We start from the raw sequence: 14,324 nt of genomic DNA, 5'->3' as shown, positions 1-14,324 counted from the left end.
AATAGCCTTGCATTTCTATCTAGAAGCCCACTCCATTGAACAATGTCTCATTGTGAGACAAGGGGTTTTGCTCTTCATGTGCAAAAATTCCCCCACAATTTATTGAAAAACAAATTTTAAAAACAAAACCCACTAAGATTAGGTATTTCAGAAAAAGCAGTGGGGGACAGCACACAAGGCTGGTGCCTTACTGTTCACATTCCATTAACTCACAGTGTAATTTTTGTGTATAATGGTATAATGAGCTTTCCCTTGGGTCACCTATAGTAAAATTGTAAAGCTTAAAAATGGCAGTGCACTGTGGAAAATTATTTGACCTTTCTACTGATAAAAAGTCCCCACCACTCACTCTGCCAGCAAATTATCTTAAGTGATAAATTTCTGAATTTCAGAAGAAAGAGTATTATGGTAGTAGTCAAACAAACAGCAGGTAGAATCCTTGATACATTTAATCGAGAAATATTTGATTCTTGCGGCGTCTCCCTAAAGTGTAAGCTGGTGCGTTTTAACTCTAGTCGATGCATAATTTCTCCTCCTTCTTTGTGATAGGTGTGACTGACTAACACAAAAATAATGTTTCCAAAGCAGCCCTTTATCATTAAGTTGTTGGCTTTTAACTCTGAAAATGAGTGAATCATAGGCCGGGTTTGCTTCCAGATATTCATAATACTTAATATCAGGGTCATTTCCATTGATTTCCTCTGTAAAGCGGCATTTCTTCAAATTCAGTAATTTTCTTGGTTAGGTAAAAAAGGCGAGGGAGACGAATATAGACTATCCCTGGTCAGTTAGCTCATGACCTGTAGCTGTCACAGGAATCCCAGAAGAAGTTCATGTCACCATACAATAACAAATTGGTCTTCTTCTTAAGTATATTTCTTTCAAATGAATCCACTATTCTGATATCTGAATTTTAAAAAATGGCTCAGGATGCCTATCCTGCATCTTCGGGGTATCACGTCCCACTGATTGTAGCCACATACCCTGAGCACTAGGTGGCAGCAAGGAGCAGGGACTCAGTCCTACCTTGGCAAGAGATCAGGAGATGTCGACAGGTCATGGCCTCTCCACCTCACCCATCAAAATTCTTGGCCTCCAGAATGTGGTGAGAACACTGGTGATCATCCATTCCGTTCCAACAGTTTATTGGTCTCTGCAACAATTCCCTTTTGGTTGTCTGGACAGATAGGGTCACTTCATGATACCATCCTGGGCTCCTTTGCCAACTTCCTGCCTTTTTTCCCACTGGTATTCTCATTCTTTCTGTGTTAGTTTAAAAAAAAAAAAAAAAAAAGTTATTTCTTTTTTCTCTATTACATCAGCCCCATTTCTTTGCCTTCTCCTTTCCTAAATTTCTTCTTTTTTTAATTTCTCTGACTTTCACATGTCCGATCATGACATTTTTTAAAAATATTTTTAAATTTTTTATTATGCTCAACTAGCCAATGTATCACCATTAGTTTTTGATATAATGTTCAGTGGTTCATTAGTTGCATATAACACCCAGTGCTCATCGGCACGCATATCCTCCTTGACATCCATCACCCAGTTCCCTCATCCCCCACCCACCTCCCTTCTGTAACCCTCAGTTTGGTTCCTGATGTCCAGAGTCTCTCATGGTTTGTCCCCCTCTCCGATTTCTTCCCATTCAGTTTTCTTTCCCTTTCCCTATGGTCCTCCACTCTATTCCTTATGATCCATATATGAGTGAAACCACATGATAATCGTCTTTCTCTGCTTGCCTTACTTCACCCAACATAAACCCTTCCAATTCTACCCATGTGGATGCAAATGGTGGGTATTTATCCTTTTTGATGGCCCAGTAATACTCCATATTGACATTCGTTTTTATATATGATTTTCTCTGAAATCCTCTAGCATGGATTGTTGATAAAACAAAGTCTAGTATGTTTGTATGTTGGGGTGTGTGCGGGTGTGTGTCTGTTTATATTTGTGTTTGCTTTTGTTTTCCCAATTAGCATTTTCTTGAGAGAATGTTGATTTTTGCAGTGTTTCTTACTATATTAACATAGTGCTGAAAGTGGTATAGAGTCTTCCCAATTACAGTACTTGCTGTAATTGGTTTTCCTCTGGCCTCAGTTTTTCTTTTGCTGACCGAGTATAGGTCATCATCCTTTTTGTATGTAGAATTCTCACCCTGAGTACCTAGCAAATTCAGTTGAGAACTCTGATTACACTTAAAATTGTACAATTTTTTTTTTCCTCCTGAGCACAGCTAAATGATTCAGTTCTTCTAGCCACTGCTTACAGGTCTTATTAACCATTCTTTATAGACCAGCTTACTGTCTCCCCCTTTCTCTGGGGACACTGGCCCTAAGAACACAATAGTGAGGGTATGCAGAGAAGAAGAGAGGAGAGAAAGGGAGAGGTTTTTTGTCATCCTCTCTCCTTATTCACCAGACCTCTGTTTTCTCATGTTGTAGCATGATGGAAAGTGAGAAGCAGTTTGTTAATAGCCATACTCTAGATTCTCTTTCTGTCCCATTTTCTTCATACTTATCACCATCAGAACGAATCTGGTTTGCCTGTTACTTGTTCCTTAATGCACAGCTTGCATCGCTCCGCAAAGCAGGAACCCTGTTCATCTTGCTCCCTGCATGGGTTTGCTGAGTGAATTTTCATTTTATTCCACTCATCAGAGTCCATTGCCCAGTGGACAGGGCACAGCAGCTGCTGACTGTGTGATGGCAACTCCTTCCATACTCTTGCACCAAGTCTACTGGAACATCCCATCCTCTCCCTCACTATTTCTTTCCACTCTCCATAGCTCTCAGTTCATCAATTCTCTTAAGATGTAAACCTCAAATTCTGTTGCTTCAATGTCATCTTTCACTGTAGGCTCTTCTTGTGATCTTACCTTTCCTTGGTAGTGTCTTGATGATGTATTTCATGAGTGCACCTCTTTCTCCATTATATTTTGTAAGTGAGAACTCTTTTCTACATTAGCTTTTTCTGTCCAATTCCCTATGATTTTCTTCATACCCATCTTTATCATTCATCCAGTGATGCTCTTTTGGCAGACTTGGTTATTTGTGATAGCTTCTTATGAAATCATTAGTATATATGATTTTTTTTCCATTTTCCAAATATTTTTTGAATAGCAGTGTTTTTTTTTTTTTAATTCCATTCTAATCTGAATATTGTTTCATTATAGGATGCCCCTCCTGCACGTCTTTGTTTCTTGGTGTACCGACGTATTGGTTTTCTTAAATGTATTTTTCTGGTTTTCTTTCTTCTTGAATACAAACATAAAATAACATGGACAAAAACTGTAGTTGCGGGGCGCCTGGGTGGCTCAGAGGGTTGGGCCTCTGCCCTCAGCTCAGGTCATGATCCCAGGGTCCTGGGATCAAGCCCATGTCGGGCTCTCTGCTCAGCAGGGAGCCTGCTTCCACCTCTCTCTCTGCCTTCCTCTCTGCCTACTTGTGATGTCCGTCTGTCAAATAAATTAAAAAAAAAAAAAAAACTATAGTTGCTGCTGTTATTAGACTTTACTGTTAGATATAACTTGATAGAAATCATTTCAGATATTAGCAGGTCATATTTTAGGAACCTGATTTTTTTAGGAAAGTTACATGCTGAATTAAATATTCAGAAATATATATATCTGCTATGCCCTTTTCCTAATCCTTAAACAAGTGAAAGAAGATTTTTTTAAAGATTATTTACTTGAGAGAGACAAAGAGTGGGGATAAGGTCAGAGGGAAAGAATCTTTAAGCAGACACCCTGTTGAGTCCAGAGCCAGATGCAGGGCTCCACCCCAGGACCCTGAGAACATGACCGGAGCCAAAACCAAGAGCCAGTGGCTTAACTGGCTGAGCCACCCAAGCTTCCCAACAAAAGAAGATATTTTTATAAAAAGATGCATAATTACTTTTACAAGTAGATTGACCAAATCTTCCCTGTATTTCACACTAAACTCTTTCAGAATCCCTGAATATTTACATATGAAGGTTCTCTAATCACCCTGGACCAACCCTCTCTTGAAAAAATAGTTTCTTCTGTGAAAATGGGTTATGCTCATTTAGGTTTCTTCCTAAGGTGCTATTAAGGAAACGGGGAAAATCTGGCACCTTCTTGAACAACAGTAAAGCCTACCTTTTTATCAAGTGTTTGATAAATTTGAATCACTATGTGGTTCCACTCAAAACTCTTAATGAGGAGGGAAGTTATATATTTGGTGGATTTTCAGTTTCACCATTGATCAAGTAATATGAAGTCCTACTTCACCACACTTTGCTGTCTTAAGCTCTGGGAACAAAAATAGAACATTTACACCTTCAGTTCCATTCTGTAAAAGAACATCTTTCATTCTACGCCACGCGCTTTTTCAGTGATTCTTTATGATTGCTGGGTTCTTCATCTTTGACATTAAAATATTCCTCTATTTCTCGTGTTGTTGCAAGAATTAAAACAAGTGTACTAAAGACACCAACTACAATGCCTGGCATGAAGTAGAACATAAATGGTTGCTTTTCATTTTCCCAGTTCAGTTATATAAAAAAAGAATATTCAAGCTATTTTTTCCCTTTTACGTAATGCTGTTACTTTTCCTGGACGAAAATTGGTGGGCAACTGATGAAACCACTCAGGCCTCCTGATGGGAAGTGTACATGTTGAAACTGGATCGGGAGCAACCCCCTGGGTGAGAACACATGGAACTCAATTAAACTTGACTCCAGCCACACAGGCCTGCATGGTTAGCGTTGGGTGACAACTTCACATTGGTATAAATTTAGTGTTTGAGAATATGAGAGTGTGGCTATACAATTTAGGAGGTCTAATTGAACCCCACCTTTTGAAATGAAGTAACTAGGTCACAGGCCACCATTGCCCTAAAATGCCCAGTTTCAGCAGCCTGGACAGAGGACAAGCGGATGATTTTTTCTTCACACTTCTCAAAAAAGACTTGCAACTTTTGTGCTTTTCTCTCAGCCCAGAGATACGGTTCTTAGATTAAGTGAATTAATATGTGGAAAACATGTTGTAGAACAGTGTCTTGGTCGTAATACATGCTATAGGAATGTTTGCTGTTATTACAGTTTGTATTATGTGAATATACATATTTTCCAAGACCTTTTTCCCCACATGAAAAGAAGGCTTTGTAAAACAGAGTTATTTGAAATCTTATGTTTTTGATTCACTTAGTAAGCTGACAAAATGGCAGCCCTGCAAACCACTTCATGTTCCAAAATGGTCCTTAAGCCTGCCTGTGCCCTTAGTTTTGAGGCCCTCTTCTAAACAGACCCCTTTCTCCAAACTCTGGAAGAAATTAGAGAAGATGACATCTAAGACTATACCTAAGGCTGAGACTATAAATGAAGATAACGAAGCTCTTTGGTATGGGAGCTTCCCGATGAGTAACTCTAAATTGTCATTTGTTACACAGGAAACAGGACCGGCTTCCTGTTTCCTGGGATCCCACTTAGGAAGGACAATCTCCTCGTAAATTTATAATGCTTAGAATGATTTGTCTGTGCTCTTTCTATTTGTGGGTGGGGGTAGAGGGGGACCTAATAGGATATGAGGCCACTTTTAGATCAAACTATTTTTAAATGAGAAAAAGGAAAGCTTACTAACAAAAAAATTGAAGCAGAGGAAAAGGTTTGTCATTTTTGTGGCCAATCTCTTAAGCACTTGCTGAACTAATGGGGATAAGGTAATCAGGACATCCCCCTCAGAGAATACCTGTTGATTGCCCAGCAGTGACATCACATTGAGTGGGGCTCAGGTTATACGAATAATGATAGATAACATTAATAACTGGTTTTAGAGAAGATTTATACTGTTTGCCATTGTTCTTAGTACCTCATAAACATTATATTTCATTATTTTACAAAACTATGAAGTATTTTCATAGCTAGGGAGACAGAAAGATTAAGTTACTTTTTATAAGATAAGAGAGCTTGAACACTCTCGAATTTAGAAAAGGTGAGCTTTTAATTTCTTGGAATGCAGAAGATTGTTCTAGAATTCAGGCATCTCACAAATATAGGATTAATTTTTTAAATGTTCATTTAAATAATTCCATGGCTGGCAGAAATTTAAATTTGATGGCAAAAGGTCCTTTAAATGTATTACTATTCATTAGGCTAAATTTGCTGCAATTACCATGCAATTTTGAGTGGCTTTCCAGTGCGCTATTTTGAGAAAAGATCAAAGGATTTCTATTGAAGTGATCCCATTAACCACATTAGGAATAAAGATATGTATACTGAACAAGGCGCATCTTTTCATTAAATAAGTAATCACAATCATTTAAAGGAATATATCACTTATTAGATCATATTTTTAAAGCCTGATTAGAAGATAATTTTGTGCTACATTTAAATTTTGTGTATGTATTATATAATTATTCAAAAGCAAGTTTAATTAGCCATAATAGCCAATACATTGCTGTTAAAATGGAAATTTTGTGCTATAGCCAGAAAAACAGCAATAATTAGGACTTCATTTTTGGAAACCTCTAGAGTATCTCCTAAGCACCAGACTACACTGAAAGCCAATCATATAGAGTCAGGGCCCAGCTAATCATAAAGGGGCAGGGCAAGCACCTGTATTTGGGGCACTGATGGGCTAGTAGGCATTCAGTGTATAACATTGTGGTGCAGGAATCATTTTTTTTCCCATGTAAATTTAATTGTCCAGAAAACTAGAATAAAACTGAATGCTGTATGGTTAAAACAGAAGAAAGTCATTAGACATCATTTATACTCGCTTTTCCCGTGTTCTTCTGAGAGCAACAATATCAAAACAAAAATTACATGGGGCAAATTAAACATGCAAGGAAGATTTATTCAAGATTATTGTAATACATGGAGGCCAGAACTCAACCAGAGCTCACCTCAAACTCAACTCAACTGAAAAAAAGAAGACTGGAGAGTTTATAAGAGCTTCCATGGAAGGATCGTAGACCACCTGTGTTTTGCTAAATGGCTTCACCCAAAGGAAAAGTAATCCTTTTCCTTCAAATATCTTCATGACCGGAGGTGGTGTTACAACTCCTGCTCCAAGGTAGGCTCCTAACTTCCCACAGAAATTGGGAGATGGGGAGTTATCACCCTTGAAGGTTATATTTCAAAGAGACAGCTCTTGGGTCCTTGAGAAAAAGAATCCTGGGTTCTAACACTAGCAAGAGGCTTTTAAAATATTTACATATCAAAGGGGCAGAGAAGAAAATTGAAATTACAAGTTTTCTAAAGTAAATGCACAAAAGAAAGGGAGGCCAGGAGCCCAGAGGCAGGAAGAAGCCTGTCTGAAGTTTGGTCAGGTTGTGCGGGATATTCAGGTCTTGGTCAATGAAAGTGAGTCCCCCTTTCAAGGTATTTCATTCACCAAAATTGGTTCCTACCAGGAAACCAGTAGGAAACAAAATAATAAAAGGTGATTTTTATTTGTTTTCACAACACCATTTTTTTTTCAATGTGAACTATTTTAACCTTTCTGTGATTTTGGAATTTTTTTCTTAATTGTATGTATTTATTAGAGAGAGAGAGAGAGAGAGAGAATGAGGGAGGAGGGTAGCAGAAGGAGAAGCAGAGTCCCCAGTGAGTATGGAGCCTGTTATGGGGTTCCATCCCTGTGACCTGGGATCATAACATGAGCCTAAGGCAGATGCTTAACTGACTGACAGGCAACACTGGATTTTTTTTTTTTTTAAACAATAAAATAGAATGGATCATTGTCACACATTAGGAAAGCTCTTAAAAGCATTTTTAAGCATCGTGATATGCAACAGGGAGTGAATATTAGTTCTGGCTGTCCCTTTGGAGTCAGAAGAACTAGTTTGAGTTGCATCCCTTCCTGGTCTTGGGAAAGTTACTTAGTCTCTCTGACACTCAATTTCCTAGTCTGTAAAATGGGGAGAATGGAGTTGTTACAAGATTGAAAGAATATGACTCATACGGAGTGATTAGCAGAGTGCCTGGCACATACTGAGGGTATAACAAATAATGATAATAAACCCACTGAGGAATGGGGGACCTGTTGCTGCTGGGATTGGCTTCTTGCCAGTAGATGATTTATTCTGTCTTCTGGTAAGGCCCTCATAAGGCATACAGATATGATCTGAGTAAAGAAATGAGCCACAGTCCCTACTGAGGTTAGAGAAAGCAGGCTCTATTCCAACATCTTAACTAACACATGATTGGCTGCTTATAATAATTACTTAAGAGATGAATGAGTTTGTTATGTTAGATTAAGCATACTTGAAATTCTGCAAAAAGTACATGACTGCTAATACAGAACCTTCCTATATTGAGTAACAGAAAAATCTATTCAATAATGAGTACACAATAAATTCTTAATCAATCTACATGTATCCCACTTTGAAACACTAATAACCTTTCATATCAGAGGTCCTTATTAGAAAATGCTAAAATACCATAAGAGCCTTTGTTTTCATTTTAAAAATATTTACCAACCCTGAAGAAAGAAATGGGATATACGTTCAGCAAAATAGAGGGTAAGTCCATCTCTTATGGGAATAGGAAATCCGGGAGGAATGAAATCATGCTTTCTTGTGATTTTTATCACAAGAATAGAATTGGTAATAGAATTGGTTTCCTGTGGAATTTTCTTGGTATTAAGTACTTTTCCTCAAATGATATCAGTGACCCAGCATATTCTGAATAATACCACATGACAGGACATGCTGCCTCCGTGAAGAGCCATATGCTTTCTCTGTTGGTTCATATGCCCCAAGGAGCAGCAAATGCTACACTAGACTTGAGTCTGCAGGTCTCCTCCTGTCATTGGACTTGTTGATTGAATCACTGTCATCATTGTCAACTCCTAACCCAAGAATCCTGGCATTGGTAACAAAATAGGAAAGACAAGACTTTATTAATTTTTCAGGTTAAAAAAGGGTGTATTGAAGATGCCAATACAGACAGAGGCCATCAAAGAAAGAAAACTAGTAGAAAGAAAAGTATGACGTCTAGGAGCACACTAAAATCTCCCACTTCCTTGACCAAACTTTGCAAGTCAGGATGTCTGAGTTTAGCCACTTGCTGTGTAATCAAAAACAAAGCACTGAACCTCTGTGTACTTGACTTTTTGCACCTGCAAAATGGTGTGACTAATGGTAAATACTCATGACATTGTTGTGCTGATAAAAGACACAGCATGGAGAGCATTTAGCATTCAGTCTGCCACACAGAACCTTTGATTATATAAACTAACTTTTATTAATTGAGGAGTAAACCATTTTATAAATGGAAATAAACGTATATCCCCTGACAAGAAGGAGAAATGTTAGTAATTGGCATTTTAACACCTAGAAAGTTTTAAAAAGTGTTTCTGAATTCTATTAGCACAAAACTTTTCTCAGTAGCCACTCTGAAACCAGGAAGACAAGAGTGGTGCGTCAGTTGGGATAAATTTAGGTTGTAAGGATGGGAAGAGAGCACATATCAACTGTTATTCTTATTTTTGGAGGAAAAAATTGCAGTCTCTGCCCTGCTGAGCTCTTGAGAGAAGGAGTGATTAGCCTTCCTGCCTGTGCTGGTCATCTGCCTGCTCTTCCTCCTAAGACATCCAGGAAGACAAGGCGACGTGACCTAACCAGCCACAGCACCACTTGCTCCACAACCCCCCCCCTCCCCGGGTTGGAGGGCCTCCCTTTCATATTTCCCAGCTCTAGGCTTGACATGCTTTCTTCTGAGGAGCTCAGTGGAGAACCTGGCTCATCTTTCACCTCAGCTCTTACACTTTCACCAAAAAAAATGTGATCTTTTTCCAACAAAAGAAAATTGAGACAGCAGTAGCTTTCTGGCAGGAATATAAAGATGATCACCCAAAGTGAGTAGACCCAGTGTTAAATCAGGAAAATTATATACTGTTCTGGGGCCCAGAATGACCTGGACTTATGTAGTATGTAGACGGTGTACAGGGACCCTGCTGGAGGAGCAGTGCATCTAGCCCCCAGCACACAGCTAGGCTAAAAATCTTACCCTGTATTTCCTTCCAAGTACACCACAGGATTCCAGAGCAAGAAAGGAAGGAAGAACAAAGAACTGACCTAACAATTTTAGAAAGAAACCTAATACTTCATCAGAAGAGTCATTATTTCCATGATAAGAAGCCTTGCTGTCAGTGATGACTAAAGAGTGCTCGGAGATGATTGATTCATGATACCTAAAAATATAAGATACCATAATGAAATTTTGAAAGAGGGAGAAATTTAATGCACTCCAACCATAGGCGCCAGGGAGCACTGGTTCGTGATGATAGAATGTTTCCCAGATAAATGGAAATGAGCTCCACATGCAGCATGACAGTTAAAGACCCAAATCCACATGCCTGGCAAATTAGGTGATCTTTCTGTCACTTGAATTCACAGGCCCTCCGTGCACGTTAGGCAAGTCCCTAACTGCAGTGACCCCCGAGAAGATAATGTCTTAAGCGGTCAACATCACGGCTGACCTAGCCATGGTGTGCCATAATATTGTGGTTTCCATACCTGTTGTGTCGAAGACACAGGGAGGATCATCAGACTATCCTTGTTTTTATATCATACTTGATCCTTCTCTGAGCGCTTTCACATTTATTATTCTACCCAATCCGATATTCATGGGGACCTTGGGAGGTAAATAATGTACCACAATGATGTCTGTAATAAAAAACTGTTAACAGGGGATCGTAAATTGTTAAAAGCAACTTCACAAGTCACGTGAAGTACCTGGGCTAGAACCCAGTGACCAATATTCTTACCCCTCGCCACTGCTTTCCTAGGATTCTGTGCGGTACAAACTCCTTTTGCCAGAATTGACAGAGAGATGGCAGCAGGTGCAGTAGAGTGGAGTCAGAAGGGGTAGAACCGGACCGCTATGCAGAAAAGGACAACTGTTCAGTTCTACGGGAAGGGATGACCTGGAAAATAATAACAAATTGTACCGTGGTCCTAAATGGAGACACACTGAATGTATAAAGTGGTAATAACTGTAGACATACTTGAGTTTGAATTTTGTCTTTGCTATTTGTGAAGACTAAATAACAACAACCTCATCGAGACTCCGTTTCCTTTCCTGTCAAACAGTGGTAACACCTACATCACAGAGTTGTTCCGAGGCATAAGTTAGATAACATGTATGTGTCGGCGCAGCACAGAGCCTACCATATACTAATAATTCAGCAAAGGTAACAGTTGTTAACTCCATAAAATAAGAAAAGGAATTTAGGACTCGGAGTGAGAAGGCAGAGTAGCTACACTGAGCATCAGTTGACAATTATGTCATGTGAAAATGTATCTACTAAAGGTAAATCTGTGCAATATTTGGAGGGAAATTAAGAAGTGTGCTTTGATAACACAATATACTTAAGTAAAATAACACCATGAGCTCTTCAAAACCCTGACTTAACATGTAAATTGTAAAATATAGAACAAAACAAAAACAAAAAAACATGACCAGCAACTTCTGTCCGAGAACTGGGAGTAGGGCTGCAGTATTCACACACGCACACACATTCCTCACTACTCGACTTACAGTCCTGGTGCCATTTTTGTCTTCCAATAAATCAGGTTCTTCCTAACCTAGTTCCAGGCTTGAAGATTCTTTGGAATGAATCCTTTCGAATTTTGTAGATTGGTTGTTGACCTTTCTATATGTTAAAAAGTGAAATGCATGTTAAGAAAACTGATTTTTTAAAAGATTTTATTTATTTATTTGACAGAGAGAGTCACAGGGAGAGAGGGAACGCAAGCAGGGGGAGTAGGAGAGGGAGAAGCAGACACCCTGCTGAGCAGGGAGCCCCATGCAGGGCTTGATCCCAGCATCCTGAGATCATGACCTGAGCCAAAGGCAGACACTTAATGACTGAGCCACCCAGGCACCCTAAGAAAAGTGATTTCTGAGTGTATGTATTCCTAGGTGTTTTAGTCATTGAGCAACCAGAAAAAGAAAATATTTTGCTATTGAAGAGTATAGTTGAGTAAAACTCAGGAATGGAGAGTACAATCTACATTTCAAAATATAGCTCTTCTGGCATTTTCTGGAATTTAATACATTTTGATGAAAAACAAGTCTCTCCTGGTTCCCTGGCCTTGAAGCTGATTTTCTCAATTATTGCCTAGATGGCTTTTCTTTTGCTTAACAATGATAAGAAGTTTGTCCTGACTGATAAGGCTCTTTTCAGCTTCCTTTTCAGTAGAAGCAGTCTTGAAAAGTACCGGAGAAACTTCTGCAACTATTCTGCTTATTTTGAGAAAAGAGCTCCAAATTAGCTCTCAACTATTTGTAGTGCTATGGGTGTCAGATGATGTAAATAAGAAAACCAAACTGGAGACTTTTAAGTTGGTTGACTTTAAATAACTTAGTGACTTAGTCATTAGAAATAAGTGGCTTATTACTTGGAGGCATAGGGAAAATAAATGCAGATATGATACTTGCATTGATATAAATTGGTCCCAATTTTCCTAAGCACAGGAGAAGTGATTTCTCGTTTCATGAGATAAATATCCTATTTCCTCATTTTACTGAAGATGTTGAAGAGGCTGGAAGTTAGGGAAGTGTTGAGGGAATATGTAAGATCTCACTGCCAGTGTTTTGCCCACCTGTTTACTACCTCTGAAATCAGAGGTCTCTCACATTTCCTTAATGGTTAAATTCATCCCAGTCTACTCCTGAAATGGACTTACCCAAAATCTCTTCCTCTAATCAGTCAGAAAACATACATTCTGTAGCATGTGTGTGCAGTCTTCGTTAGATATTAGAAGGTGAGGGAAGTGGTAGAAAAGACAGAATTACAGGAAGCTATCAAAGGCCTAGCTACATGGTCTGGAAGCAAAGAATCAACCCAACAGAAATGAAACATTTAAGTAAGTTTTCACAATGGTGTGGGCTCCCTACCAAAATGGACGTTGTCCTATATGGTCGAGGGAAGATGGGAATGAATGTAAGTTTCCTATAAATCCCCCCATACGTCTTCTTGATTCTGTTCTCGCAGCTTCCGGCCATTCTATCTCACCGTTTTCCTTCTTTACCATCAGTGGCTTTCCAGAGTTCAAAATAGAAACCTGGATCATTCTTCTCCTTTAAGTCTCAATTCAAATACCTTCTACTCTGAGAGCCTTTCTAAAGCCTCCTCATTATTATCTCTTAGTACCAAATTTTGTGTTGCCTTCTGTTACTGAATTTTTTTAAATTTTAAAATCATCTTGTTTTCTTATATTTTCTGTTATATTTTTAATACACTAATATAGACCCATGGTTGTCTTAAGTACCTTGATATCATCAACATCGAATATGGTACATGGTAAATTGTTGTTACTCAATAAATATTTGTTGAAAAATTTTAGTTAGCTTTTCTACTTGGTTTTATCCCCCCCCCCCACTCTGTTTTTCCCATCTTCATATATTAACCAATGGTAACAATTTGACATGAATCTTTCATGTATCTTTCACCATGTTCCTATTAAAAACATATAAATATAGGGTTTGTTATTCTTTATTGCCATATAGAAGTAGAAGCATGCTATATGAATTAAACTAGCTTTTCTGCTTTACTAATATATTATGGACATGTTTCAGGTTGACAGATTTGACTCTAATTCCTGTTTTCAATGCTCATAAAAGTCTAGACTATGGGTGTGCTGTAATTTATTCAACCGTAGCCTTGTTATCAAACTCGTAAGTTTTCACACTTTTTTCTTTTCTTCTCATAACATTATAGCAAACATTGTGTATTTATATATTTATATGCTGGTATCTTTAATTATGTAGACTATACTCCCCAAACTGAGGTTGTTTGATTAAAATATTTGTGTATTTTTTAACTTGTATCATTGTAAATTTTAAGCATATAATAAGTTAGAGGGCTGTTTAATGAGCTCACATGTACCCATCATCCATTGCAATTTAATCTTTTTAAAATTTTAGAAGGTATTATTAGATTACTTCCTAAAAATGATTGAAGAATTCATATTCTCACCAGCAGTATTGCCCGTTTCCCAAATAAATATGTTTATCACACTATCACTTTTTTTATTCCTCTAGTTTTGTTTAAAAAAAAAACACCTTATTTTATTTTGACTTCTATTCTAATGAAATCAAGCATTTGGATCTTCTGTTCTCTGCTTGCCTGCGTGCATTTTTGTCCATTCTTATATGGATTGTTTGGTCTTCTTCATGTCACTTGATACACGCTCCTTGTATTTTAGAGATATTAACTCTTAGTGTGTTATATATGCTACACATATTTTTCCTCTCCTTTTCATTTACATTTTCACTTGGTTAGTGGCTCCTTTTCCCAACAAAATGTTCCTTTTTATGAAGTCAGATATGCTGATCTCATCATGTTTGGC

General features: G+C 38.2%; 1 protein-coding gene across 26 annotated transcripts in view; it reads left to right on the top strand.

Annotated features, from left to right (window-relative positions):
• The window catches only part of NRXN1 (neurexin 1), a 1,178,968-nt gene that overhangs the window by 1,152,590 nt on the left and 12,054 nt on the right, over window positions 1-14,324 (top strand). The gene's annotated exons all lie outside the window — the stretch shown is intronic.

Source organism: Mustela lutreola, chromosome 9 (assembly GCF_030435805.1).
Source record: "Mustela lutreola isolate mMusLut2 chromosome 9, mMusLut2.pri, whole genome shotgun sequence".
NCBI lineage: Eukaryota > Metazoa > Chordata > Mammalia > Carnivora > Mustelidae > Mustela > Mustela lutreola.
The sequence above is the reverse complement of the archived record's forward strand: the minus strand, read 5'-3'. Positions and strand labels throughout refer to the sequence as shown.